Consider the following 27,870-nt stretch of genomic DNA (forward strand, 5'->3'; position numbering starts at 1 on the left):
AGCCTACAATTCGAAGCAAACGCCGAGGATTGTTATCAAAATGTGTTTGTGTTGTTGGACGAATGCCCATCCGAATACTGCTGCTCACACTGCTGAAACGCACCAAAAACTCAAATTTGAAGTACTGGATCATCCTCCATATAGTCCCGACCTTGCCCCTTCTGATATTACTTTTTTGGTCCACTCAAACAGGCATTAAGGTGCCGTAGATTTGCCTCGGACGAAGTAGTGAAAGAAGCCGTGAATTCCTGGCTCGCACCTCAACCGAGAACCTTCTTTATGAAGACATCAGGAAGCTTGTACAAATCTGGCCAAAGTGCATTGAAAGGCAAGGAGACTATGTCGAAAAATGATGTTGTTGTAAGTTTCCTTTTTGATTACAACAAAATTTTACAGCTACTTTGCGTATAATAATTGACTTACCCTCGTACATCAATACGTCTTGTCCATGTCCTATTTTTCTACCTAGTGTCCATCACGTTCTATGGCCGGGTGCCAACGTTCTGGAAAAGCATGTATTCCCTGTTGGTAAAAGCTGTTGTCCTGTAGGCGTAGCCATGTTTCACTACATGACTGACACACTCGTCAGCTTCAAAGTGTGTTCCCCATAGAGAACCTCTCCCTCGGTCTCGAAACGCCCCAACAGTTCAGATGAAATGACCTTTCTTTGAACCTTGTGGTCCACTGCGAGCATTCGTGAAACCCACCGTGAGCACCACTTTGAATATCCGAGAGTCTCGATGATTGCAGACGGACTTTCAATGCTGATCGATAACTGTAGAACCAATACTGAAGTTGTGATGCTCCGGTCGGGATGAATGATGGCATCCGCACGATTCAGCACGTCTGGAGCAGTGGCTGTGACAGGACGTCCCGAGCGTGGCTGATCATGGAGCTCTGTTTCTGCGTTTCCTGAGGCTGTAACTTTCTTTACCCATCGCCCACCTGTACTCCTATAAACTGCAGCATCGCCATACACTGCACACATCCGTTTATGGTGTTCACCACGGTTTCTTTTTCTTCACACAATAATTCAATAACAACACGCTGCTTAAACCGTCAGTCGTATGTAGACGCCATTTCGACGCTGTACTATGGCGCTGCCTTCAGCCAGAACGGCACTTCCCCGGAGCACGGAACAAGCATAAAATGTGAAGCCCAAAAGAAAGGACGTTTGTCTACGTACAGGGTGATTACAATTAAACTTTCAAAACGCTGTAGAAATGACACCACTGGTCAGAATGACGTCAAATTGCAACGGAATATTATCGCAGAAGGGGGAAAACGTATGGCAGAAGAAAAAAATTCTGTGAAAATTGATCAATAGATGGCGCTATATGTGTCAGAATGCGTAAATGAAAACACCAGTAATGCGCACGACCCACTGAAGTGCCGGCCGGGGTGGGTGAGCGGTTCTAGGAGCTACAGTCTGGAACCGCGCTACCGCTACGGTCGGAGGTTCGAATCCTGCCTCGGGCATGGATGTCTGTGATGTCCTTAGGTTAGTTAGGTCTAAGTAGTTCTAAGTTCTAGGGGACTGATGACCTTCCATAGTGCTCAGAGCCATTTGAACCTTTTCTGAACCCACTGAAGTTGGTATAAACACGCCGGGTACACGGCTTTTCCTCCTTTCGCGACTGCGACGTTCTCCATGACTATCTAAATGCAGAATCGCGTTCTGCTTGTAAAGCTGTAATAGAACAATGATGTCCGCCGGCAGTAGCTGAATAGTCGGCGAGATGGTTTTGTCAACCCTCTGGGCCCGCGGGTTCGATTCCCGGCTGTGTCGGGGAATTTTCTTCGCCCAGGGACTGGGTATTGTGTTGTCCTCATCGTCAGCCCATCATCCTCATCGACTGCAGGTCGCCGAAGTGGCGTCAAATTGAAAGACCGGCACCCGGTGAACGGTCTGCCCGACGGGGGGCCCTAGCCATACGATTAAATAAATAAACAAGAATGATGACTGTGCACACGTCGCTCTTCAGAAGTTTCGGGCACTGAAGGGTTTGGAAAAAGGCGTTGGTCCGACGACTACCGTGGGTCTGCAGAAAATGATTCGGAAATTCGAAAAGACGGGTTCTTTTGGTGTGCAAGCTGGTGGTAGGAGTAAACGAATTGATTCGACGTCAGTGGAAGCAGTGGTCACAGCAATGCAGGAGGAGACGAGTGGTGGTGTGCAAAAGTGTAGTGCTCAGAGAACTGCCCGAACATTGAACATACTCGTGAGCACGGTGCGTAAAGTCCTACGAAACATCCTTCTTTGCTATCCATTCAAAATTATCCATGTCCACGAGTTGCTTCCTGTTGACCTGCCAGCAAGAGAGACCTTTGCTTTAGAATTTCTTGCTCGCATGGAAATGGACAATGTATGGCCGTGGAAGATTTTGTGGACAGACGTAGCCCACTTTCATGTGACAAGATATGTCAGTACACAGAATTGTCGAATATGGGCAACGGAAAATGGACACGCAGATCAGCCAGTACCGCTTCATCCTGTAAAGGTCATTGTGTGGTGCGGGTTTACGGCATCATCTGTCATAGTGCCATATTTTTTCGCAGAGAGAGGTGTTTCCAGTCCTGTTACCTGTAACGTCACTGGTAAGTGCTATGAGTGTCTTTTGCGCAACCACGTCATTCTAGCTGTCCAACAGCGTGGATGTGTGGACGGGATAATTTTTATGTAAGATGGCGCACCTGCGCACATTGCAGATCCATTTAAGCAGCTGCTGAAGCGCCATTTCTGAAATGCTAGAATTATCAGCCTCCATTTCCCTACAGCCTGGCCGTCCCGATCACCTGATCTTAATCCGTGAGACTTTGGGATGTGGGGCTATCTGAAAGATGTTGTGATCAGTTTCCGACTGCAAACTTAGGTGCATTGAAGGCACGCATTCCGCAACACATTTTGAACGTGACCCCAGAAACACTTCAATCAGCTATGGAGCATACTGCTTCTCGATTTCAACTTGTTGCAGAAAACGCTGGACAGCATACTGAACATATTTTGCGCGAGTCACACGGAAATTAATAATCCGATTTGATTTTGATTGATGCTTTTTATGCGGTTTTTGGTCTCAGGACAATTAAAAACCGATTTTTTCGATCCGATGTGATATAACCTTGCCTTGGTGGATGGGCTTATGTAACTTACAGTATCACATCCGTGCACACTGTACACCTTAGGCATTGTTGCATGATTCATTTGTCATTTGTAGTCGACCACTATTAAATTGTGATGCTTACAGCTACATTTTGTAACTATTTATTTCTCTTCTTCCATACGTTTTCCCCCTTCTCCGATAATATTCCGTTGCAATTGGACATCATTCTGACCTGTGGTGTTATTCCTACAGCGGTTTGAAAGTTTAATTATAATCACACTGTATACTACTAACTTTTCAAGAAAATGTGGGGCATTACTTATTGAACGACCCTCGTACATTAATACATTATGAATGATGTGGCATTTTTTCACGTATTTCAGTGTTTATGTGATCATAATTCTTTAACTAAATGTCATACAATGATTTATTTGTGTAGGTACATTGAGATGCATCTATGGATACTGCATGTAAAATGCATTGGGAATAGGGTTAGTAGCACAGAAGTAATAAATTTAAACTTCATTGTTGCCCTACAATAAGGGATACGTGTAAAAGTTAGGTTGAGCTCCCAGTGGCTTAGAGGAAAATGCAGAACGTACATACATATAATATGTATGAATTACATTCTTCCTCTCAACATGCTATTGCTGTTAATCTATCGTCTATACTAATTTCATATTTTATATTTACTAATATTCCTACTGAAGAAAAGTATGGTAGTACCAAACGTAGGCCTGAATTTGAGGAAGAAATTTCTGAGAATGTACGCTCGGAGCACAGCATTGTATGGTAGTCAAACGTGGACTGTGGTAAAAGCGGAACAGAAGAGAATCGAAGCATCTGAGATGTGGTGCTACAGATGAATGCTGAATATTAGGTGGACTGATAAGGTAAGGAATTAGGATGTTCGACGAAACGGCGAGGAAAGGAATATATGGAAAACACTGACAAGAGGAAGCGACAGGATGATAGGGCACGTCTTAAGACATCAGGGAATGACATCCATGGTACTAGAGGGAGTTGCAGAGCGTGGAAACTGTATAGGAAGGCGGAGATCGGAATACATCCAAGCAAATAATTGAGGACGTAGGTTACAGTTGCTATTCAAAGATGAAATCTTTGTCAGAGGAGAGGAAACCATTGCTGGCCGCATCAAACCAGTCAGAAGACTGACGATCAAACAAAAGAAAAAGAAATATTAAGCGTCACTCCGTTCCTCAAAAATCGGCCTACCTCCACTTCATCACGTGACCCACTCAAGGTCCGTAGAAAAATAAAGCTAGGCATTAAGCATTCTGCGCTGTTACTGGCTGACGCAGTGACGTCACAGAGGAACAGCCGTAACCTAACACCTTTAAGAAGTTAGCCTTGAGAGCAGTCCTGTAACTTGTGGACCACATATTTATGCGATGTACTTCGGGAATTCATTAGTTTCTACTGAATTAATGAAATGTAAACTGGTATAGTGCTACTGCTAGGTCGTTACTGTTACATTCCGAAACTTGTCGAGCTTTTAAACAGATACTGGCGACTTAAGAAATTCAGTGAACTGTCACATCGCAACACTTCCAGAGGTCAGAAAGCACAAAATATCGTCTGCTTTTGGTGCTCTCTGTCAAGGTGAATGTTGGAAACGAGCACACAGTTTTCAAAGTTCGCTCTGAGAAAACTTTATATGAGCAAATAGGAACTAGATTACACAGTTTTAATTTTGTATGCATCAAAAGCTTAAGAAACTTCAACTACTAAATGGGCACTGTTGTTTTAAATTTCTTAATTCTAGAAAGCGTTTGAATTAGCTATTCTAGTCTCAGCACTTTATACTTGTAGTCACACCACTACCCCTTTGATTTTTTTTATTGTCGTGGACAGAGATTGTTGTTCCAAACTACTGAAATTCGTCCATATACGAAGACTGCCGCAAAACAAAACTATTACACCCTTTTAGAAGTTTCCAATCCACTCAAGTTTTATTTCTGCAACAGTGCACATGGCGAACATGAAATGATTGCATTTACAAATCCAACGTATAAGCTGTTCTGAGATATGTAATATTATTGGGTTTCGGATGCTTTCTATACCAAATATTTGTTATAAAAGAGAACAGCCATCGAGCTGTAGTAAGTAAAATGTTATATTTTTGTAATGTGCGTCTACACAAAGACGCGCGGCTAGCATTTACTGCTTCAAATAAACACTATGACCCGCTGGGCGGAGATATTTAAATCATTGCCGCAGTGCTCGATAGTAATAAGATACGAAACATATGAATGATAAAAATCTATCTTTTGTTTTTATAGTTCTTGAGACTGGATTACCTTTTACTGTTTCGTTGCCGACATGTAAAGAAGTCGCTAAAACTGTAAATCTTCGAACAAACGCTTCGAAAAACTGTGTGACGCAATGAAATACTCACGCTCAAGCAAGGACATCTAATATCAAGAAAATATTGGAAAGACAAAACAGGACACTGTTGTAGCACACAATGAGTGAAAGAAATATCAAATGTAAGTTCTACGTGACTTAGATATGTGTTCACGTTCAGTAGTATGGATTCTTTTAGAATATATTGATGAGTCATAATGAAATATTTTTCTTTCTATTCTTTTGTTTAAGTAACCTCAGTGTTATTTTGATGTACGCAATGTTACAGGTCAGCTCTTTATAGCGGTATCTCGGTTGTTTTCGGGAGGCTACTAATGATTCAATCTCAGATTTGATCACCATTACCAGAATCCAGTTTCGTGTATCCATTTCCCCTTTTTTAATGTTCAGTTAGGTCCCTTAGGTATTTATATCGAAGAATCAGATTGCGTGAAGGCAATCCGGGTTAAATGTCAGGCACCTTTTCGTAATCAGACATTATTCCTCCTGAACACAATCGTGAATCGATGCCACGCAATTCAGAACTCTGCTCTATCTCTCCGGCCTGCACCAAAAATCTGCAAAGAAATTGCCGTGAGTGCAGAATCTAGTATAAATTGCATTATCATTATTATCTGTAATATTATCTAATCACATTATTATTAATATATCACGTTATCGCTATTAAACCTTTCTTTTTTTTGTGCGATTTAGACTAGCGATACCAGGTATCGACCCACTCTGAAACACTGATATTGGTACGTGGTGTAACCTCCAAGGGCGGCAATCCAGTCGATTGTACAGATGCCGAATACTGTCCAGAGATACGTTATTCCACACCTAGTCCACCTCTTGACGTAGTTCTGTAAGAGTTTTTGGTTGACTGAGGAGGTCAAGTCACTGCTCGTCCCATCATGTCCCAGACAAGTCCGGAGATCGAGCTGGCCAGAGAAGTTGCTGCTCGTCTTGCAGAGCACGTTTAGTTTCACGGACAGTGTATGGGCGAGCATTATCCTGTTGGAACAACACATCACCTTCCTCTTGCAAGAACGACCAAAGAAGGGATGTGACAACATTACGCAAGTATCGAGCGCTGGTTAAGACCCCTACAAACACACCAAAGGTGAACGGGAATTGTAGTTTATCGCCTCCCAGACTATAAGGCCTGTAGTGCGGCCAGTGTGTCTTGAACAAATGCACTCTACGAGACAGCGCTCAAGAGGTCTGCGTCTTACGCGCAAAAGACCAACACGTGTGTGAACCGTCATTTAGGGCGGTTCACAAACAACTCAAGTACACATGTTATTCCAAAAATGTTACTGTGGAAGTAGAGGCCAGGAGGTGCTGGTGAAATAAGACACACTGGTAAGGTTATCATTTTATTTTAAAAGGCTTTCTCAATAATAAATTTTTAAGTCTGGCATTTAAAGAAAACATAATTTCAAACACAATTTCGAATAGCTGCCAAATTTTCTTTGTGAAACGGAGATTGCCAGATATGACGTTAACAACTTCCCAACAGTAAGATTTTAAACTTGTTATATCTATAAAAGAACAACTCCTTAAAAAAAAAAAAAAAAAAAAAACCACCCTTAAGTAGCTAGTTTGTACTAAAGCTAAAATAGTTGTCTCTTGCCAGACAAAAATAACTTATATTACACCTATCAGTTGTTAAAATATAAATTTGAATAAGCCAACACACAAACCATCAAATTAAAGGAAGTTCCCAAAAAAAATTTTCTTATCTTGGTGAGGGAGTGACACGTGTAAAGGGGCCCAAATCACAACAGGCGGAATAGTTATTGGTGGTCTACAGGGCCACAGCAGATCTGCCCCAAAACTTCCATTACAAGCCACCACCTCCCCGACTTACCCAAAACCAGAAGATGTAGCAAGGGCGGTGCCTGCACAGACTCCGAACCACAGAGACTCGCGACACCGACCCTAAATCATCCAATCGAGGATGCCTCACCAAGAAGCAATTACCACATTCCCGCGGGCAGACAAATGAAAACTATGGTGGGAAGACCCCAACAGAACCACTGGTGAAGAAATTCATACATTTCACTAGAAGTTGAAAAACCCCATATATATATATATAAAAGTCTGTTACATAAAAACAATACCCAACTTCTCACACTCCACCACAGCGCCCAGAATACGTTGCACTTCCTTATACTCGTCAGAGCCAACCGCTGCCAGTGGTTTCAACGGCCGATAAAAAGACATACGGTCCCACGCGCTGATCTCCTGCACCACGGCTTTCAAGCTTCATAAGCCACGTACATGCGGGTAAAGGCAGACTTAGCCACTGGCAGCCTAGAGTTCGGCCAAACCACGTTCTGAGCAGTTGACGACCACCAACAGCAGGGACCCGCTCGCGTCACCATCTCTCTCGGTCACCGCCCAGTACCTACTTCTCGACCGTCACGCGACCGTACCCTTGCCCCACCTCCCGCCAGAGTGCGGTAGCGATCCAAACAGCGCGCCAAACCGAACACGCCACCGCATACACTAGACGCGAAGCGAAAGCACTCTGCCTGGCGCACTTTTCGAAGAGCCGGACACGACTACGGCTCAGTGTGTACAGGCAGAATCTGTTTTCATCGCTGAAGACCACAGCGCGCCACTCCATATTCCAAGTGATCCTCTGATGGCACCAGTCGATCCGTGAACGTCGATGCATTGGCGCGAGTGGAAGACGGGCTGCACATGTGCGTGCCCGTAATCCCACGGCCAATAACCGATTCGCAACAGTTTGCGTTGACACGTTGGGCTCTCAAGGCCTCTGCGGTGGTAGCTGTACGATCTGCCACTGCTGCCCTTACAATACAACGACCCCGTCGGGCTTCTGTGCTGCGTGGACGCCCAGAACTCACTCTACGCGTGTGAGGTTTTCAATGTGATCACCGATACCAGCATCGTTACACAGCTGACGCAGAACGTCCACCTTGTGTGGCAATACTCCGCAAGGACCATCCCACCACTCTGATGGTCACAGTCCGATCCCTTTCAAACTCGCTCAGTTGGCTGTAGGAAGTGCGAGCGCTTCTCCGTGGCAAGGTGGCCTGCTTGCTTAACATCTTTGCACCACACTGAGCTTTATGGCTCTGAGTATTTCCTATTAAAAGCACGCCGTCACCAGGCCACATGTGGCCCACCGGGACCATCCGACCGCTGTGTCATTCTCAGTTGAGGAGGTGGATAGGAGGGGCGTGTGGTCAGCACACCGCTCTCCCGATCGTTATGATGGTTTTCTTTGACCGGAGCCGCTACTATTCCGTCAAATAGCTCCGCAATTGGCATCACGAGGCTGAGTGTACCCCTAGAAATGGCAACAGCGCATGGGGACCCGGATGGTCACCCATCCAAGTGCCGGCCACGCCCGACAGTGCTTAACTTCTGTGATCTGACGGAAACCGGTGTATCCACTGCGGCAAGGCCGTTGCCATTTCTTATTAAAGGGTAGCCGCAAATGGCGCTCTGGTAGCTATGTCACTACGTTATCTGTTGGCGGATGACGCTGAACCATTATCAGTACATCTACTATGCCCCAGATCGTATGCGAATATGCCGTTATCGGATCAAAATCGACATCGTCATTGCAGGTGTACTGTTTATTTTTCGGCTGCATAAAACCTCCTTAGTTCACGGCTGCAAAACAGGTTTTAGAGAAAACGTGACTTCAGTTGTCGCGTCTTTCGTTCAGCAAAAATAAGATGTGGCCTGGGAAATAAGCTAAATCTTGACACCATCTTAGGATCTTGTTACGTGGTTCGAGTTACAGCGCTGTCAAACAAATGCTCTCAGAACAGTTTCAGCTGGCCGGTGTGGCCCAGCGGTTCTAGGCGCTAGTATACAAAGAGAATAGAAATACGTAACAAAATTAAAGAAACAACGGGTCGAGTAGAACATGTGGAAGATCAAGCTGGCAAAATGTCCAAAGAGAACAACGATCGTCTGAAACAGGTGGGGCACGAAATGAGAATGGAAGGACGGGGATCCGAAATAACAGAATCGGTATAGGTCCATCTCCATATGTGTGTCACACACAAATCAGCACGCCACAAGCTGCAAGCCACAACATAAAGAGTGGCCTGTCACACCACTGTGTCCCACTTGGGAGGTTTGATACCCACGTTAACTACGAAAATGAGGCAGAACAAATAGGAACCACTTGCGCTGTGAGGTTATGCACCCTGTGGCGGAAATGAGAGTAGGAGAAGCTGAGATAAGACGAGGAGAGGAAAGTTGTGTAAGTTTGCTAACCTCTTGTCGAGCCCCATTCACTAGTCTGGGTGTTTTGACATTGCCCTCTAAATTAATATATATACATTCTTTACTGTTTTTTTCCTGTTAGCAGTATCAGCTTAATCCCAAGAATTAGCAGCGTTCACTCAGTTGCCGACCAGTGTCGCCGAGCGGTTCCAGGCGCGTCAGTCTGGAACCGCGCGACCGCTACGGTCGCAGGTTCGAATCCTGCCTCGGACATGGATGAGTGTGATGTCCTTAGGTTAGTTAGTTTTAAGTAGTTCTAAGTTCTATGGGACTGATGACCTCAGATGTTAACTCCCATAGTGCTCTGAACCACTTGAAGAGTTTCACTTCTGTCACTAAAAAAGTTACTACACAAGTTAATTCACACAAATAGTGTTCCATTCCACCGCAAAGTGACGACGGACGCCACTTCCTCGCTTTGCAGTTTCCGCCGCCTTAGCTCTGCGGTCAGCGGGTGTGGCTGCTATGCGGAGAATCCGGGTTCGACTCCACATACTTTCAAGGAGTTTTCCTTTCTGGGAGGAGTCGAACGGAGCCCATTCCACCTGCTGATGCCATTTAAGGAGTTACTCGAGTGCAAAGTAGCGGCTCCAATGTCAACAAAGCCGACAGCGGCAGAGAGATAGCGGTGTACGTGCCTACCACATCCGAGTATGGCTGAGATTACAGTAGATGAGCGGAGATGGTGAGAGAGGTACACAACACACAGTGAGTAACAGTCTATTCGCCAATTGGTATTAGGAGAATCTGACTGGCTTCCGACACAAGATCCCCTAATTTGTTAGATTCTGTTATTAATATTTCGTGAAAATATAGTTCACATTTGTCTGTCCTACTGAATACATTTTCAATGGCACGCTTTAATCCGCCTATTTAAGATCCCATTTTATAATAATTTCCACTAACACTAAATCAGCGCCATATAATTGCATTCAAATAACGCGATACTGCATGTATAAAAAAATGGCTCTGAGCACTATGGGACTTAACATCTTAGGTCATCAGTCCCCTAGAACTTAGAACTACTTAAACCTAACTAACCTAAGGACATCACACACATCCATGCCCGAGGCAGGATTCGAACCTGCGACCGGAGCAGTCCCACAGTTCCGGACTGCAGCGCCTAGAACCGCAAGACCACCGCGGCCGGCATACTGCATGTATAGCAGAGAATATTGGGGTAGCAGAGTATTTTTTTTATGATGAACATGTGTTCTAAAAGACCTAATATAAACTGATTGTGATCGCTTCTAATATGAACTATGAAAAATATAACTTTGTAATTCAACTTGTGCAAAACTCTATGTTGGCATTTCATAGTTTTTTCAGCTTCGTGTGTTGTATATAAATACACTACTGGCCATTAAAATTGGCACTCCATGAAGATGACGTGCTACAGACGCGAAATTTAACCGACAGGAAGAAGACGCTGTGATATGCAAATGATTAGCCTTTCAGAGCATTCACACAAGGTTGGCGCCGCTCGCGACACCTACAACGTGCTGACATGAGGAAAGTTTCCAACCGATGTCTCATACACAAACAGCAGTTGACCGGCGTTGCCTGGTGAAACGTTGTTGTGGTGCCTCGTGTGAGGAGGAGAAATACGTACCATCACGTTTACGACTTTGATAAAGGTCGGATTGTAGCCTATTGCGATTGCGGTTTGCCGTATCGCGACATTGTTGCTCGCGTTCGTCGAGATCCAATGACTGTTAGCAAAATATGGAATCGGTGGGTACAGGAGGGTAATACGGAACGCCGTGCTGTATCCCATCGGCCTCGTATCACTAGCAGTCGAGATGACAGGCATTTTACCCGCATGGCTGTAACGGATCGTGCAGCCACGTCTCGATCCCTGAGTCAACAGATGGGGACGTTTGTAAGACAACAACCATTTGCACGAACAGTTCGACGACGTTTGCAGCAGCACGAACTATCAGCTCGGAGACCATGGCTGCGGTTACCCTTGACGCTGCATCACAGAAAGTAGCGCCTGCGATGCTGTACTCAACGACGAACCAGGGTGCACGAATGGCAAAATGTCATCTTTTCGGATGAATTCAGGTTCTTTTTACAGCATCATAATGGTCGCATCCGTGTTTGGCGACATGGCGGCGAACGCACATTGAAAGTGTGTATTCGTCATCGCCATACTGGCGTATCACCCGGCGTGATGGTATGGGGTGCCATTGGTTACACGTCTCGGTCAGCTCTTGTTCGCACTGACGGTACTGTGAACAGTGGACGTTACATTTCAGATGTGTTACGACCCGTGGCTCTATCCTTCATTCGATCCCTTCGAAACCCTATATTTCAGCAGCATAATGCACGACCGCATGTTGCAGGTCGTGTACGGACCTTTCTGGATACATAAAATGTTCGACTGCTGCCCTGGCCAGCACATTTTCCATATCTCTCACCAATTGAAAACGTATGGTCAATGGTGGCCGAGCAACTGGCTCGTCACAATACGCCAGTCACTACTCTTGATGAACTGTGGTTTCGTGTTGAAGCTGCCTGGGCAGCTGTACCTGTACTCGCCATCCAAGCTCTGTTTGACTCAATGCCCAGGCGTATCAAGGCCGTTATTACGGCCAGAGGTGGTTGTTCTGGGCACTGATTTCTCAGGATCTATGCACCCAAATTCCGTGAAAATGGAATCACATGTCAGTTCTTGTGTTATAATATATTTGTCCAATGAATACCCGTTTATCATCTGCATTTCTTCTTGCTGTAGCAATTTTAATGGCGAGTAGTGTAGAAATTCTATTGCCATTCCTAAACTGGAACTTAGCAGATTTTGTAGAATGGAGAACCTTTGCCACCTCACTACTTACTTTAGAGCCTTTCTCCAGCAAAAATGAAATGACGATCTGAGCTCTACGTCTGCGCTTGGACCGCGTCTATACAATTCATCAGGTTAATGAACTGTGACAGGATTTCCGTATTCTACCTTGAAACGGTATAACACGACAAGGTGCTCAGCTGTCCTGCCTTTGCAGTGCACGTAGGGATAGCTCCATGTCATTTGTGGTGACATGGAGGAGGGTAAGCGAAGGAAGATTTAATGTGGGGACCAAAGTCATGGGATAGCAATACGCACATTAACAGATGGCGGTAGTACCACGTGCACAGGCTATAGAAGGAGAGTGCATTGTCGAGGCTGCCATTTGTACTCAGGTGATTCATGTGAAAAGGTTTCCAAAGAGATTATGGCTACACGACAGGAGTTAGCTGACTTTGAAAACGGAATGGTTGTTGGAGCTAGATGCGTCGGTCACTCCGTTTCAGAAATCGTTAGGGAATTCATTTCTCCGAGAGGTTGCCGAGAATAGCAAAATTCACGCATTACCTCTCACCACGGTCGACGCAGTGGCCCAGCGGGCTTCACCTAGAGCAGTTCCGTTTGCGCAGAGCTTTCAGTGCTACCAGGTAAACAATGCGGATTGAAATATCCGTTAGGATAGTGGTGCGAAATTTGGGGTTAATGGGCTACAGCAGTAGACGACCGAAGCGAGTGCCTTCGTTAACAGCACAACCTCGCCTGCAGCGCCTCTCCTGGGCTCGTGACCATATCGATTGGTCACAGGACGCTGGAAAACCATAGCCTGGTCAGATGAGTCTCGATTTCGGTTGGTAATAACTGACGGTAGGGTCCGAGCGTGGCGCAGACCCCACGAAGTCATTGGCCCAACTGTCAACAAGGCACTATGGAAGCTGGTGGTGGCTCCATAACGGTGTGGTTTGTGTTTACATGTAACTGACTGGGTCCTCTAACAGCTCAGCCAACCATTGACTGGAAATGGTCTTCTTCGGCTACTCAGAGACCATTTGCAGCCATTCAGCGATGGAAGTTTTGTGAACGACAATGCGCCATGTCACCCGGCTGTTATTCTCGATTGGTTTGATGGACATTCTGGACAATTCGTACGAATAATTTGGACACCCAGATTGTTCGACGTGAAGCCCACCAGAAATTTATGGGACATAATCCAGACGTCAGTTTGCACACAAAATCCAGTATTTGCAGCGCTTTCGCAATTATGTACAGTTATAGAGGCAGTATGGATCAATATTTGTGCAGGGGACTTCCAGCGACTTGTCGAGTCCATACCACATCGAGGCGCTGGACTGTGCTGGACAAAAGGAGACCCGACACGACGTCAGGAGGTGTCCCGTGGCTTCTGTCACCCCGGTGTAGATTAAGATCGTCGTGTTTGATACTTATTAAAGTGAAGATTCAAGTCTCCCATCGTACCCCAATCTTTTGACCTTCCGTTTCGCCGTACATCCCTGGTGGAGATTTCTTTGAAGGATTTAATTTTATCGAAGAAGTGAGGCTATAAAAGATAGTAGTGAGACATTTGAACAGTGACTACATTAAATGGATGTATGAACTGCCACTGAATTATCTCCGAGCTGTATTTGAAGTGTGTTTAAAATGTGAGGACTGATGATGCAAACTGTTAGATGCGTATTATTGAATAAAGTGTACGGAGAGACCAAGGGTTGAAGTCACATTAACGTTTGCAAAACAATGTTAACCAATATTCCCGTGTGCAATCCTTGTATCGTTGAGTGCTAGTGCTGATTTTACTGGGCTACATACGGCGCTAGCAGCTGGTGCCAGTGGTGTTGCTTCAGAAGTGGCGGACCACAACAGGTGTGACATGGAGCAGAGTGGTCGCAGCGAACGGGACCTATTAGCATAGACGCTGGTACGGGCGGTTCAGCGGTCCTGAAAGCAGTATGTCACGTCAGCTTCAATGGTGCCTATCGGACTGGATGGGTGGCAGGACACAGAATAAAGCAATTAGAAAGTAGTTAGAGTAGGGCCGAACACAGAGTGCCAGACTTCACGCGTGCAGCGTGGGAGGATCGCGTGCAGGCTATGGCTAGGCCTATCACTGCCCTTTCCTGCAGCAGGATTTTGGAGCGTATACTGTACTCGAACATTATGAATCACCTTGAAGAAAATGATTTCTTGATACATAACCAACACGGAGTCAGAAAAAATCGGTCTTGTGCAACACAGCTAGCTCTTTATTCCCATGAAGTAATGAATGCTGTCGTCAAGGGATCTCAGATCGATTCTATATTCCTAGATCTTCAGAAGGCTTTTGATACCGTTCCCAACAAGCAACTATTAATCAAATTGAGTGCATATGGAGTATCGTCTCAGTTGTGTGACTGGATTCGTGATTTTCTCTCAGAGAGGTCACAGTATGCAGTGATAGACGGTAAATCATCGAGCAGAACAGAAGTGATATCTGGCGTTCCGCAAGGTAGTGTAATAGGCCCTCTGCTATTCCTGATTTTTATAAATAATCTAGGTGATAATCTGAGCAGCTCCCTTAGATTGTTTGCAGATGACGCTGTAATTTACTGTCTAGTAAAATCTTCAGACGATCAATTCCAATTACAAAATAATCTAGAGAGAATTTCTGTATGGTGTGAAAAGTGGCAATTGGCACTAAACAAAGAAAAGTGCGAGGTCATCCACATGGGTACTAAAAGAAATCGGATAAATTTTGGTCCGCAGCTTGTGGTCTTGCCGTAGCGTTATCGTTTCCCGCGCCCGGGTTCCCGGGTTCGATTCCCGGCGGGGTCAGGGATTTTCTCTGCCTCGTGATGACTGGGTGTTGTGTGATTCCTTAGGTTAGTTAGGTTTAAGTAGTTCTAAGTTCTAGGGCACTGATGACCATAGACGTTAAGTCCCATAGTGCGCAGAGCCATTTGGACCCATTTGATAAATTTTGGGTACACAATAAATCGCACAAATCTAAGGGCTGTCAATTCGACTAAATACGAGATTTAGGAAATACAATTACGAGCAACTTAAATTGGCAAGACCACGTAGATAATATTGCGGGGAAGGCGAAACACTGAGAAGATGTGACAAACCCACTAAAGACACAGCCTACATTACACTTGTCCGTCCTCTGCTGGCATATTGCTATACTGCTGCGCGCTATGGGATCTTTACCAGGTAGGATTGACGGAAGACATCGAAAACGTGCAAAGAAGGGCAACTCGTTTCATGTTATCGCGCAATAGAGGTGAGAGTGTCACTGATTTGATACCCGAGTTGGGGTGGCAGTCACTGAAACAAAGGCGGTTTTCTTTGCGGCGAGATCTATTTACGAAATTTCAATCACCAACTTCCTCTTCCGAATGCGTAAATATATTTTTGACACCCACCTATGTAGGGAGAAATGATTATCATATTAAAATAGGAGAAATCAGAGCTCGAACGGAAAGATTGAGGTGTTCCTTTTCCCCACGCGCCATTCGAGAGTGGAAAGGTAGAGAAGTAGAATGATAATGGTTCAATGAATCCTCTGCCAGGTACCTAAGTGTGAATTGCAGAGTAACCATGTAGATGTAAGTAGATCCTTTTCGGAAGAACCCCGAACACCACGACATTTCATTGACGATTGGTTTGCTACGAAATGGCATTACAATATCACGCAGAATGAATCTGCGGATTTAGTTGACAGTGAAAGAGCAAAACGGAATTCATTCTTCTGCACACCTAGAAGCACTTTCTGCTAAGTTTGCAGGCATGAAACAGGTGAAGAAATTGCTGGTACGAATAGTTAAATTTCTGAGCTCACTCGTATTATTCCATTGTTTGTTGTAACACTTTCCAGTGGAGCCGAACGAAGACTATGGGGACCTCATCGTTACTGCAAAGTATGTTGATTAAGTCAAGGGGCACGCCTGGAATAATTTGACGATTTAAAACTAGCTAATGTTGAGTTTATGAAGGAAAAAGGAGCGCGGGAGTGAAAATTAGAACACCTGAAGTGAATTACAGATCTCACATTTCAAGTGAAGTTGGCAGCACACTGCCCACAGTACGACAGCAAAACAAGGAACTTCTTTTGTTTTTGAGTGCGGTCCGCCTTTAACAAATTACGGTTTTGTTTTTTGTCCCTGGCATGTTTCACTGCAGTTTCAGCATCATCAGTGGTTTTTAAATTGTTATGGCTGTTAAACATAAGAAATGTTCTTTACTGTTGAAATACATACAAATATTATTTTCTAAATCGTAATTACAGGTTTTTGAGGAGCACATAAAATTGTGTATTCATACCTTCTTACCACATGGTGTGGTTTTCCTGCTGTATTACGTTTTTATAGTGGCTGTTTTTCTTTACAGTTTGTCATGTGCAACTATATACGACTTAATGTAGGAAAAGAATTAGTAGATAATAGCTACCTATAGAACCACCCCCCCACACACACACACACATGCACACACAGACACATACATCCAAACATACATGTAAAACTAAAAATAAATAAAAATATGTAATTATAATAATCCTGATAAATCCTCAAACCTACTCTCCCTCTCTCTCCCTCTCCCTCTCTTTTTACACACACACACACACACACAAACACACACACACACACACACACACACACACACACACACACACATGCACACACACTCTGAGAAATTCCAAACAACCGCCAATGACATCTTCAACTGTTCCACTGTCTGCCATCTTGTTTTCACACCTTCTACTGTTCTACTGTCCGCCATCTTGCTATCACAGCTGATAGGCAGTGATGGTTACAGTGGCAGTGACAACTCAAACTCAAAACACTGAAATTGACAATGAAGAAGATAACGAAAAAAGAAACTGTAAGTGAGACATAATGTAAATATAAACACACACATACACACACAAAACCTTTCACATAAATTATTAATCTCAGGCATAGCCACAAGAGTTTGGAAATAGTAATTTTTGCGTAAATGTTTTGCCTACATTAAGTTATATATAGTTGCAGGTGATAAACTGTAAAGAAAATCCGGCCGGAGCGGTTCTAGGTGCTTCAGTCTGGAACCGCGCGATTGCTGCGGTCGCAGGTTCGAATTCTACCTCGGGCATGGATGTGTGTGATGTCCTTGGGTTGCTTAGGTTTAAGTAGTCCTAAGTTCTAGGTGACTGATGACCTCAGCAGTTAAGTCCCATAGTGCTCACAGCCATTTGAACCATTTTTGTAAAGAAAAACTATAAAAACGCAATACAGCAGGAAACCACACCATGTGGTAAGAAGGTATGAATATATAATTTTATGTGCTTCTCAAAAACCTGTAACTACGATTTGTATGTATTTAAACAGTAAAGCACATTCTTTATGTGTAACAGCCATAACAATAAAAAACCAAAATGTAAACTTTCACGGCCGGAAATATCATGTCCATTATAATTATCCGGGCTGTTATGCCGTGGTCGGTTGATGAATTCTGTGGTGAGTCCCAACGTTTCGTCTCCGACTGCGGGAGACATCTTCAAGGGGGTCCGTAGCTTGATGGAAGGTCCAACACACACACTGGCGAGCCAGTATGTGTGTTGGGCCTTCCATCAAGCTACGGACCCCCTTGAAGATGTCTCCCGCAGTCGGAGACGAAACGTTGGGAATCACCACAGAATTCATCAACCGACCACGGCATAACAGCCCGGATAATTATAATGGACATATAAAAAAACCACTGATGATGCTGGAACTAGAGTGAAACATGTCTAGGACAAAAAACAAAATCGTGTTTTGCTAAAGGTGGACCCCACTCAAGAACAAATGTTATTGTTAAAGCAAACACAGACCAAATAGCTGCAACATCAAGATGATTGTAAGGAACAATTTCTTTTTGATTTGATGGGGATGCATTTAGAAAGAAAATCGCGCTATAGAAGGGGCATCTTCTGTCAAAGCCAGTCCAGTCCTCTAAGCTCATTGACGTTAAAGAGACCGCTAGATGTGAAAAATTTATTGTGGCCTTGAAAGAAAGGACAGATTGCTAAGCGTTTTGAGGACACTGCCAATCTTACATCTGTTTCCCGGTCCGTTTGCTGTTTCAGTTGACAGTGCCCCCATGCATGTGCGGATGTAACTGATCTGCAAGGTATTTCCAGTTTGAAAGACAAATACCTGTAACGTGAAAACTGTCTAAGATATATACACTTCTTTTCTCAGGTAGAGTTTCCACGTCTCCATAATGAGGTTGCAAAAGCGCTACAACATTTCGATCGACATATGTGTGCAAAAGACCGTTTTTACATTATGAAACTAAATAGTTCACGATTACATGGCAACCTGAGTCCGAAAATATGCGAAACTGCCTGAGTCTGTCAGAATGGTGACAATTTGTATAAAAAGAATTATATTATCTCCGTAGTGTGCCAAAAATAATCCTGAAAATTTGTTTTGTTTTTGATCTATGTTGTTGAGGAATGTGAAATATAAGACCAAGTCGTATGCATTGCGGCTGCACAGCCATTCAGATGTAGTGTGTTCACAGCTTCCCCTCTCCCTCCTCCCCCTTGCGGACAGACGGCGTAGCTTGGTAGTGCCAGCGAGGATGAGTGCTATGGCTCTCGTAACAGGTCACACGGCTCGTGAACCAAATTATTGGCCGCCCCTGAATTAGAGTACGTGTTACACCTGCATACAATGCCAAATAAAATAAACTGAGGAACTTACGAGCGTTTACAGTACACAGGGTGATTTTTTTCCTCCATGTACAAACTCTAGGGATTGTTCGATGAGAGGATATGGAACAAAAAAGGTCTAATGAACTTACCTGCTGAAATGCTTGGTTTCCATGCTAGAGACTATTTATTCAATCCTATTTTGTTACAAAGACTGCGCTCCAATACGCACTGCACCAGGAAGCCACAGTTAACAGTCCGCGCCAGGTGTCAGAGCTTCGTGACCGTTACTCTGAAACAGCCGGATAGCCACTGCGCATGTGCAGAAATGTCCAGCTCTGCCCATATACATTCGGCTGCCATCAGTGTGCCACGTGTGTCCGTTGTGACTACAGTACGAGCTCCAACTTTGTGTTCGTTTTCGGTATTTGTATTACTAGTGCGCAGTGACTTCATACTGAATATGATGTCTATTAGTAATTCAAAACTAAAAGGCAGAAAACTGAATAGTCAGTCACAGGAGATTATACACAACGTTTTAATGTTTATGGAGGCTGAGTCCTCTCAGGAGATGAACATACTGGTGGAGCAAGCACAGCTGAGAACTGAAGTGGCCACAGGCGTTTCGTGTAGCACTATCCAGAAAATTAAAATGGAAAGCAAGCTGTCGGAATATCGCGGGAAAAGGAAATTTGAAACTCCAGATAAAAAACTTCAAACGCAAAAGAATTATAGGCGTTGACAGTTTTGATGAGGCTGCTGTTAGGAGAATTATTTACAACTTTTATCTGGCTGTAAATCGTGTGCCTACAGTGGAAGGAACTAAACAGAAGTTTAAAAAAGCAGTAGACTTCCAAGGTAGCAACATTACTGTAAGGTGGCTACTAAATAAATTCGGTTTCCGCTGGAGAAAAAAAGCAAAATCAAGTAGGCTGATACTGTTACAGAGAAGCGATATTAGAGAAAAAAGAATATCGTATTTGAAGCAAATAAAAAAATGTAGGGAAGAAAACGAAGACATTGTTTACGTTGATGAAACATTTATTTTATCGTCACATGTAACTGGGAAATCATTGTGTGATAATACTGCTCACGGCCTTCTCAAACCGGTATCAAAGGCACAACGCCTAATGGTAACTCATGCAGGTGGCGAAAATGGCTTTATTCCTAGTGCGCTTGTTATGTGGAAGTCAAATCAAGCAACGGGAGATTACCACAACCAAATGAACCAACAAATCATGAGAAGTGGTTGACAGAAAAGCTGATTCCCCATTAGAAATGTAACTCTGTGATAGTTCTCGACAATGCGTCATATCACAATGTTAAAATAAACAAAGCTCCAACATCTCACTCAACTAAAGAGGATATCCGAAAGTGGCTAACAAATGAAACGTATCCCATTCTCGGATGACATGTTGAAGCCCGTTATCTATGAGCTCGTTCGAAGGACCAAGGCAACAAATCCTCGGAACTGCTGGACACGTTGCTTTACGCCTTCTTCCTTACCATCCAGAATTAAATCCAATAGAAAATATTTGGTCGATTGTAAACGGTTCGGTAGCTTCTAGGAACGTTCTCTGCAGTGTAAAGTCTGTGAAAAATTTGTGTGAGGAGAAATTTAAATCCATGAATAAAGAAGACCGCATTCTGTTGTGCGAACACGTTAAAAAAATTGAGCAGGAATACATGCAGAAACAAATATTTATCGACAATGAAACAGATAAATAATCATAGATTGAAAAGCAGTGTACATATCTTAGACAGATTTCACGTTACAGGTATTTGTCTTTCAAACTGGAAATACCTTGCAGATGAGTTACATTTCTGGACACGTTGCTTTACGCCCTCTTCCTTACCATCCAGAATTAAATCCAATAGAAAATATTTGGTCGATTGTAAACGGTTGGGTAGCTTCTAGGAACGTTCTCTGCAGTGTAAAGTCTGTGAAAAATTTCTGTGATGAGAAATTTAAATCCATGAATAAAGAAGACCGGATTCCGTTGTGCGAACACGTTAAAAAAATTGAGCAGGAATACATGCAGAAACAAATATTTATCGACAATGAAACAGATAAATAATCATAGATTGAAAAGCAGTGTACATATCTTAGACAGATTTCACGTTACAGGTATTTGTCTTTCAAACTGGAAATACCTTGCAGATGAGTTACATTGCTGGACACGTTGCTTTACGCTTTCTTCCTTACCATCCTGAATTAAATCCAATAGAAAATATTTGGTCGATTGTAAACGGTTGGGTAGCTTCTAGGAACGTTCTCTGCAGTGTAAAGTCTGTGAAAAATTTCTGTGATGAGAAATTTAAATCCATGAATAAAGAAGACCGGATTCCGTTGTGCGAACACGTTAAAAAAATTGATCAGGAATACATGCAGAAACAAATTTTTATCACAATGAAACAGATAAATAATCATAGATTGAAAAGCAGTGTACATATCTTAGACAGATTTCACGTTACAGGTATTTGTCTTTCAAACTGGAAATACCTTGCAGATCAGTTACATTGCTGGACACGTTGCTTTACGCCTTCTTCCTTACCATCCTGAATTAAATCCAATAGAAAATATTTGGTCGATTGTAAACGGTTGGGTAGCTTCTAGGAACGTTCTCTGCAGTGTAAAGTCTGTGAAAAATTTGTGTGATGAGAAATTTAAATCCATGAATAAAGAAGACCGGATTCCGTTGTGCGAACACGTTAAAAAAATTGAGCAGGAATACATGCAGAAACAAATATTTATCGACAATGAAACAGATAAATAATCATAGATTTAGGTGGTGCAGACAGTGATAGCGGAACTAATTACTGTGATTCCAGCTCTGAAGATGACGGAGAACTGGAAGGAGTGGCTGTGCTACCAGATGATGACTGAAAGTAAGTGCTCGCATTCTAAGCTGATCAGATTTCAAAGAGAGAATAACCAGGACACTTTGGTTTATAGTTTATACTTAACTTCATTACTGCAGTTACGTCTTACTCTTACTTTTCTTTTGAGGTACCGTGATATTTTGAATCTGATGATAGGCCCATGATTATGTTACACTTGAAGAACTCAAAGCAAGAGTGTATCTTCAATTTGTGAATTGGGCTGGGAAATGTAAATATTACTAATCTGTAGTAAGACACAAGGTAAATATTTTATCCTAAGATTTACCTTAGTAGTATTTATCAGAAGAATGAATGGATTGATTTTAGCAGTCCTCGTTAGAAAGAAGGTATTTTATTGTTAATACGGTAAATACTGTAAATATTGTAAAATACATTTTTCTAACATCCTACTACTAGGGAGTTTAATTCTCATAATTTTTAATGAAGTAAGAAATGTTACTGCACGCATTTTGTTTCTCGATTAAAACCGGGACAATTACGTGTCCAGAGTGGTTATCTCGAGACACTGGGACATTTATGTGACAGCCGAGACGTCTGGACAGCCTAGCGCATTCAATGTTCTCAGCTCAGCATGCATACGCTTGCTCCGAACTCCGCAGCAGTCCCCACTGTGACGTCACCCATGCTTTCAGATATCTGGAGCGGAAAGTACAGTATGCACTGTTCCCACCTAGAGGGTAGTACTGTTACTCGTACATCATACCCTAGCGCCCTCACCTGCCGTAGTAATTGGTAATGTTTTGTCTGATTCACTTCTCTTGCTGACTCAGCTTGCAGTGGATGTGTTACAGTTTTGTACACAACGGTTTCATATTATATCGAGAGCTTGCCAACATTGTGTTTACGTACAGAAAAGCAAATGGCAACGGGCGGCGGGCAGCAAGGTTGTATCAGGAGACCTATCCCTGCCGACAGCGACCACAGCATTCATGTTTACAACAGTGTTTCGCCTTTTGTCTCAGACAGGACCTTCTCAGGAAGGACGACCCGAAATGTTCGCCCATCAGACTTGGAGGAAAATGTGATCAACATTGTGGAAAGTGAATGCCGTGTCAATACCATGCAGTCGGCGCGCCAGTACAGGGTAAGCCAGAGGACCCTGTGGAACATTCTCTATCACAAGTATTACTACCCCAATCACTTACAGAGTGTGCAGAGCTTACTAGAGGCACACTTTCCACATAGGGAGCAGTTTGTCACTGGTTTCTTCATCAGGTAACCACAATACCAGGATTTGCGTCATTCGTCCAATTCACAGGTGAGGCCATCTTTACGCAGAGTCTTAGCTTGACCTTTCATAACTGTCACCTGTGGTGTCGTATGCAGAACCCCATGGTATTGTGACAGCGAATCATCAGCGTCGGTGCAGCCGGAATGTGTGTACAGGGTTAACTGGCGACAGTATTTGGGACCAGTCTCCCTTCCACGACGCCTAACAGGCCATTTCTTATGGGCGACTTTGTCTCCCCTGCTGGACAAAGTGCCATTCATGATTCAAAGTGTTATGTGATTGCTACATGATGGTGCTCCAGCCCACTCCGCCAATAACGATCGGATGCATCTCAATCGCGTCTTCCCTGGTCAATGGATAGGACGAGAGGGTCCAGTTACGTGCCCAGGTCTTTCACCGGATCTCAAACCGTGCGATTTCTGGTCATGGGGCCATCTCAATAATATCGTGACTGCAAAGCACATTCCAGACGTGGAGACAATGGAGCAGCGTATCCATGCCGCCTTAGACACTGTTCAGGTGCAGCCTAGCCGATGTGAACATGTGAGACAGAACATGCTACGGCGCGTACACGTATGCGTTGAATCACATGGGAACCCTTTTCATTGTACAGTGCGTATTAGACCGCAGTCTCTGTAACATTGTACGATTGAATAAATGGTCTCTAGCATGGAAACCATGTATTTCCGGACGTAAGTTCATTAGACCTTTGCATTCCGTATCGTCTCATCGATCAGTCCCTAGAGTTTGTATATGGTAGAATAAATCACCCTGTATAGCGTAACGATTGCGGTATTAAGGAACCTTTGTATTAAATTTGTCAATTTAATAGCGAAAGAGAGAGGAAATACCCTCTTAGAAGTAGGGAAGAGGCCGAAATTAATCGTGGTTATGATGATCCTTCAGATCAGCTACAAGAGTTGCGGTTTCGTAATATCGGCTATGGTGCTCCAAGTCAGCAGCAAATGACAGATAATGACGTGAGAAATAATTTTCATGAAAATGTAGCTTTTGTTTCACATAGCTGTAATAAAAATTAAGATGGTGTCGTGCCTGACCATAATGACGTTGGGCATTGGAATGAAGACGCCAGGGGCACAAAATCTGAGGTCGAAATTTCTCATATTAGCCAACAATAGAACCGAGTAGCTTAAGTCATGGTACCACATCGGCTGACACAGTGGCAAATGGGAATAACAGAGAGGAATATAATGGTATAGGAACCGAAATCAAGATCTGGCATTAAAAGTAGTAATGAATAAACAAGTACAAGTCACGTCAGATATTCTGGGCTAAACGATCTTAAAACAAGGCAAAGTCAACTCAAAAATAAGTTCAGTTCACTGGATCAAAAGACCGCAGAACATGAAACTTAAACTGACAACATTATCGAGACGATCTGTGAAGAAATGAAAAAATTATTTAATAAGAATTTAAGGGAGTATAATGATGCAATAATTATTAGGATAAACGAACGAGCAGAAATTCGTAATGAAATGAGCAGATGTGTTGAGTAACTCAAAGCTCATGAAGTTAGTAATAATGGCAGACCCTTAAACTAGGAATGAAGTAGTTAATATTCAGAGCAATGACAGTAAAGTTCATGATACAAATGACCGAAGTAAGCACACCAGTAAAAAGTCAGTAACTGAGAAAATGGTTCAAATGGCTCTGAGCACTATGGGACTTAACATCTGAGGTCATCAGTCCCCTAGAGCATAGAACTACTTAATCCTAACTAACCTAAGGACTGCACACACATCCATGCCCGATGCAGGATTCGAACCTGTGACTGTAGCGGTCATGCGGTTCCAGACTGAAGCGCCTAGAACCGCTCGGCCACTCCGGCCGGCCGGTAACTGAAAAACAATGTAAACATAACAGTGAGCCTGTTAACGTGGAATCAGGTGGTAAAGACCAAATGAATGTATGACAGGTTAGTAAGGCAACTTTCGAAACGAAAATTAGGGAAGCTGTCAAAACAAAAGGTCGAAATTCGACAATTTGTTGTTGCCGACAGTTCACTTCAGGATGTACAGGCTGGTTTAAAGTCCTAAGAGAAGTAGTAATAATATTGCCAGTGTAGAATCCAGTTTCTAAGGACAGTGCAAGTGTGATTCAAGTTAATTTGAGAGAAGTCGTGAAAAAAGTTAAGGGTATTACAAAACGTAGTTAGAAAATCTGTGAACGCTAAAGTCACCAAACTTATAGGTGGGGTTAAATCCAAAGTTAAACCGAGATGTGACTGACATAAGAGAAAAGCAACATGAGTAAATGTGAAGGTTGTGTCACTGTAAACAATCTGGTCACTGATCTTAAAACACCAGTTAGAGGTAAACATGCTGATTATGCTGACACAACAAAACACATTCTGGTGGTTACCAATAGATTCAAAGTCAGTCAGATAAAAAACTTGGTTAACGAAAGTGCACACAATACTGCTGAGTTGCCTGTGAAAACAGTACTTCGAAAAACAAAATGCAAGGCGGTTGCGTTGCAGCAAATGAATTACGGACACTGACCTTTGACAGCCTTGCGATCTTTGCAACGCTACGTAACTAACGACCACCACGCGTTCATGTTATTGGCAATATTACTTCATTTCTTTTCATAATGCCAGTCTTCCTCTTCATTCATTCAGAACTGAATCTGTTGACTTTATCATTCCTCACTAAGCATAAAACGAAAAAGATTACTAACATGAGGGAGAAGTTTGAAGAGTAGTAAACAAGGTAAGTCGAATTAAGTAAATAGTAAAAAAACAGACTGTGATGAAATGTGTTACCTCTTAAATGAAAGACATCAGCTGAAAATGATATGAGAATATTGATACACACGGTGGTCCATTGATCGTGACCGGGACAAATATCTCACGAAATAAGCATCAAACGAAAAAACTACAAAGAACGAAACTGGCCTAGCTTAAAGGGGGAAACCAGATGGCGCCATGGTTGTCCCGCTACATGGCGCTGCCATAGGTCAAACGGATATCAACAGCGTTTTTTAAAATAGGAACCCTAATTTTTTATTACATATTTGTGTGGTACGTAAAGAAATATGAACGTTTTATTGGATCACTTTTTTCGGTTTGTGATAGATACCGCTCTAATACTCACGAACATATGCATTTGGCATTTGGCAATACATGTAACGACATTCCTCTTAACAGCGAGTAGTTCGCCATGGTATGGTGCTTTGACGACCAATCCACCTGTCATAAAATACGCTATTCAATACCGCTTCAACCGCACGCGAACTATGTGTCGGACATCCATCATGTTGGAAGTACATCGCCATTCTGTCATGCAGTCAAACATCTTGTAGTAACATCGGTAGACCATTTCATAGAAAATCAGCGTACATTGCACCATTTAGATCGCCATCGATAAAATGGGGGGGGGGGGGGCAATTATCCTTCCTCCCGTAATGCCGCACTATACATTAACCCGCCAAGGTCGCTGATATTCCCCTTGTCGCAGACATCGTGGATTTTCCGTTGCCCAATAGTGCATATTGTACCGGTTTACGTTACCGCTGTTGGTGAATGACGCTTTGTCGCTAAATAGAACGCATGCAAAAAATCTGACATCGTCCCGTAATTTCTCTTGTGTCCAGTGGCAGAACTGTACACGACGTTCAAAGTCGTCGCCATGCAATTCCTGGTGCATAGAAATATGGTACGGGTGCAATCGATGTCGATGTAGCATTCTGAACACCGACGTTTTTGAGATTCCCGATTCTGGCGCTATTTGTCTGCTACTGATGTGCGGATTAGCCGCGCCAGCAGCTAAAACACCTGCTTGGGCATCATCATTTGTTGCAGGTCGTGGTTGACGTTTCACATGGCCGTGCTGTTCTAGGCGCTACAGTCTGGAGCCGAGCGACCGCTACGGTCGCAGGTTTGAATCCTGCCTTGGGCATGGATGTGTGTGATGTCCTTAGGTTAATTAGGATTAATTAGTTCTAAGTTCTAGGCGACTGATGATTTCAGAAGTTAAGTCGCATAGTGCTCAGAGGCATTTGAACCATTTTTTGACATTTGGTTGAACGCTTCCTGTTCCCTTAAATAACATAACTATCCGGCGAACGGTCCGGACACTTGGATGATGTCGTCCAGGATACCGAGCAGCATACATAGCACAAGCCCGTTGGGCATTTTGATCACAATAGCCATAAATCAACACGATATCGACCTTTTCCGCAATTGGTAAAGGGTCCAATTTAACACGGGTAATGTATCACGAAGCAAATACCGTCCGCACTGGCGGAATGTTACGTGATACCACGTACTTATACGTTTGTGACTATTACAGCGCCATCTATCACAAAAAGAAAAAAATGGTCCAACTAAAACATTCACGTTTCTTGACGTACTACACGAAAATGTATTAAAAAATGAGGGTTCCTATTTTTTAAGCAAGCGCAGTCGATAACCGTTTGACCTATGGCAGCGCAATCTAGCGGGCCAACCATAGCGCCATCTGGTTTCCCCCTTCATGCTAGACGGGTTTCGTTCTTTGGAGTTTTTTCGTTTGAT

The 27,870-nt window shown here is 43.4% G+C and overlaps 1 pseudogene; it reads right to left on the minus strand.

Annotated features, from left to right (window-relative positions):
• Positions 1–8,800: 8,800 nt before the first annotated feature.
• LOC126475996 (5S ribosomal RNA) lies at positions 8,801–8,918 on the minus strand (annotated as a pseudogene).
• Between the last annotated feature and the right edge of the window lie 18,952 nt (positions 8,919–27,870).

Source organism: Schistocerca serialis, chromosome 4 (assembly GCF_023864345.2).
Source record: "Schistocerca serialis cubense isolate TAMUIC-IGC-003099 chromosome 4, iqSchSeri2.2, whole genome shotgun sequence".
Classification (NCBI taxonomy): domain Eukaryota; kingdom Metazoa; phylum Arthropoda; class Insecta; order Orthoptera; family Acrididae; genus Schistocerca; species Schistocerca serialis.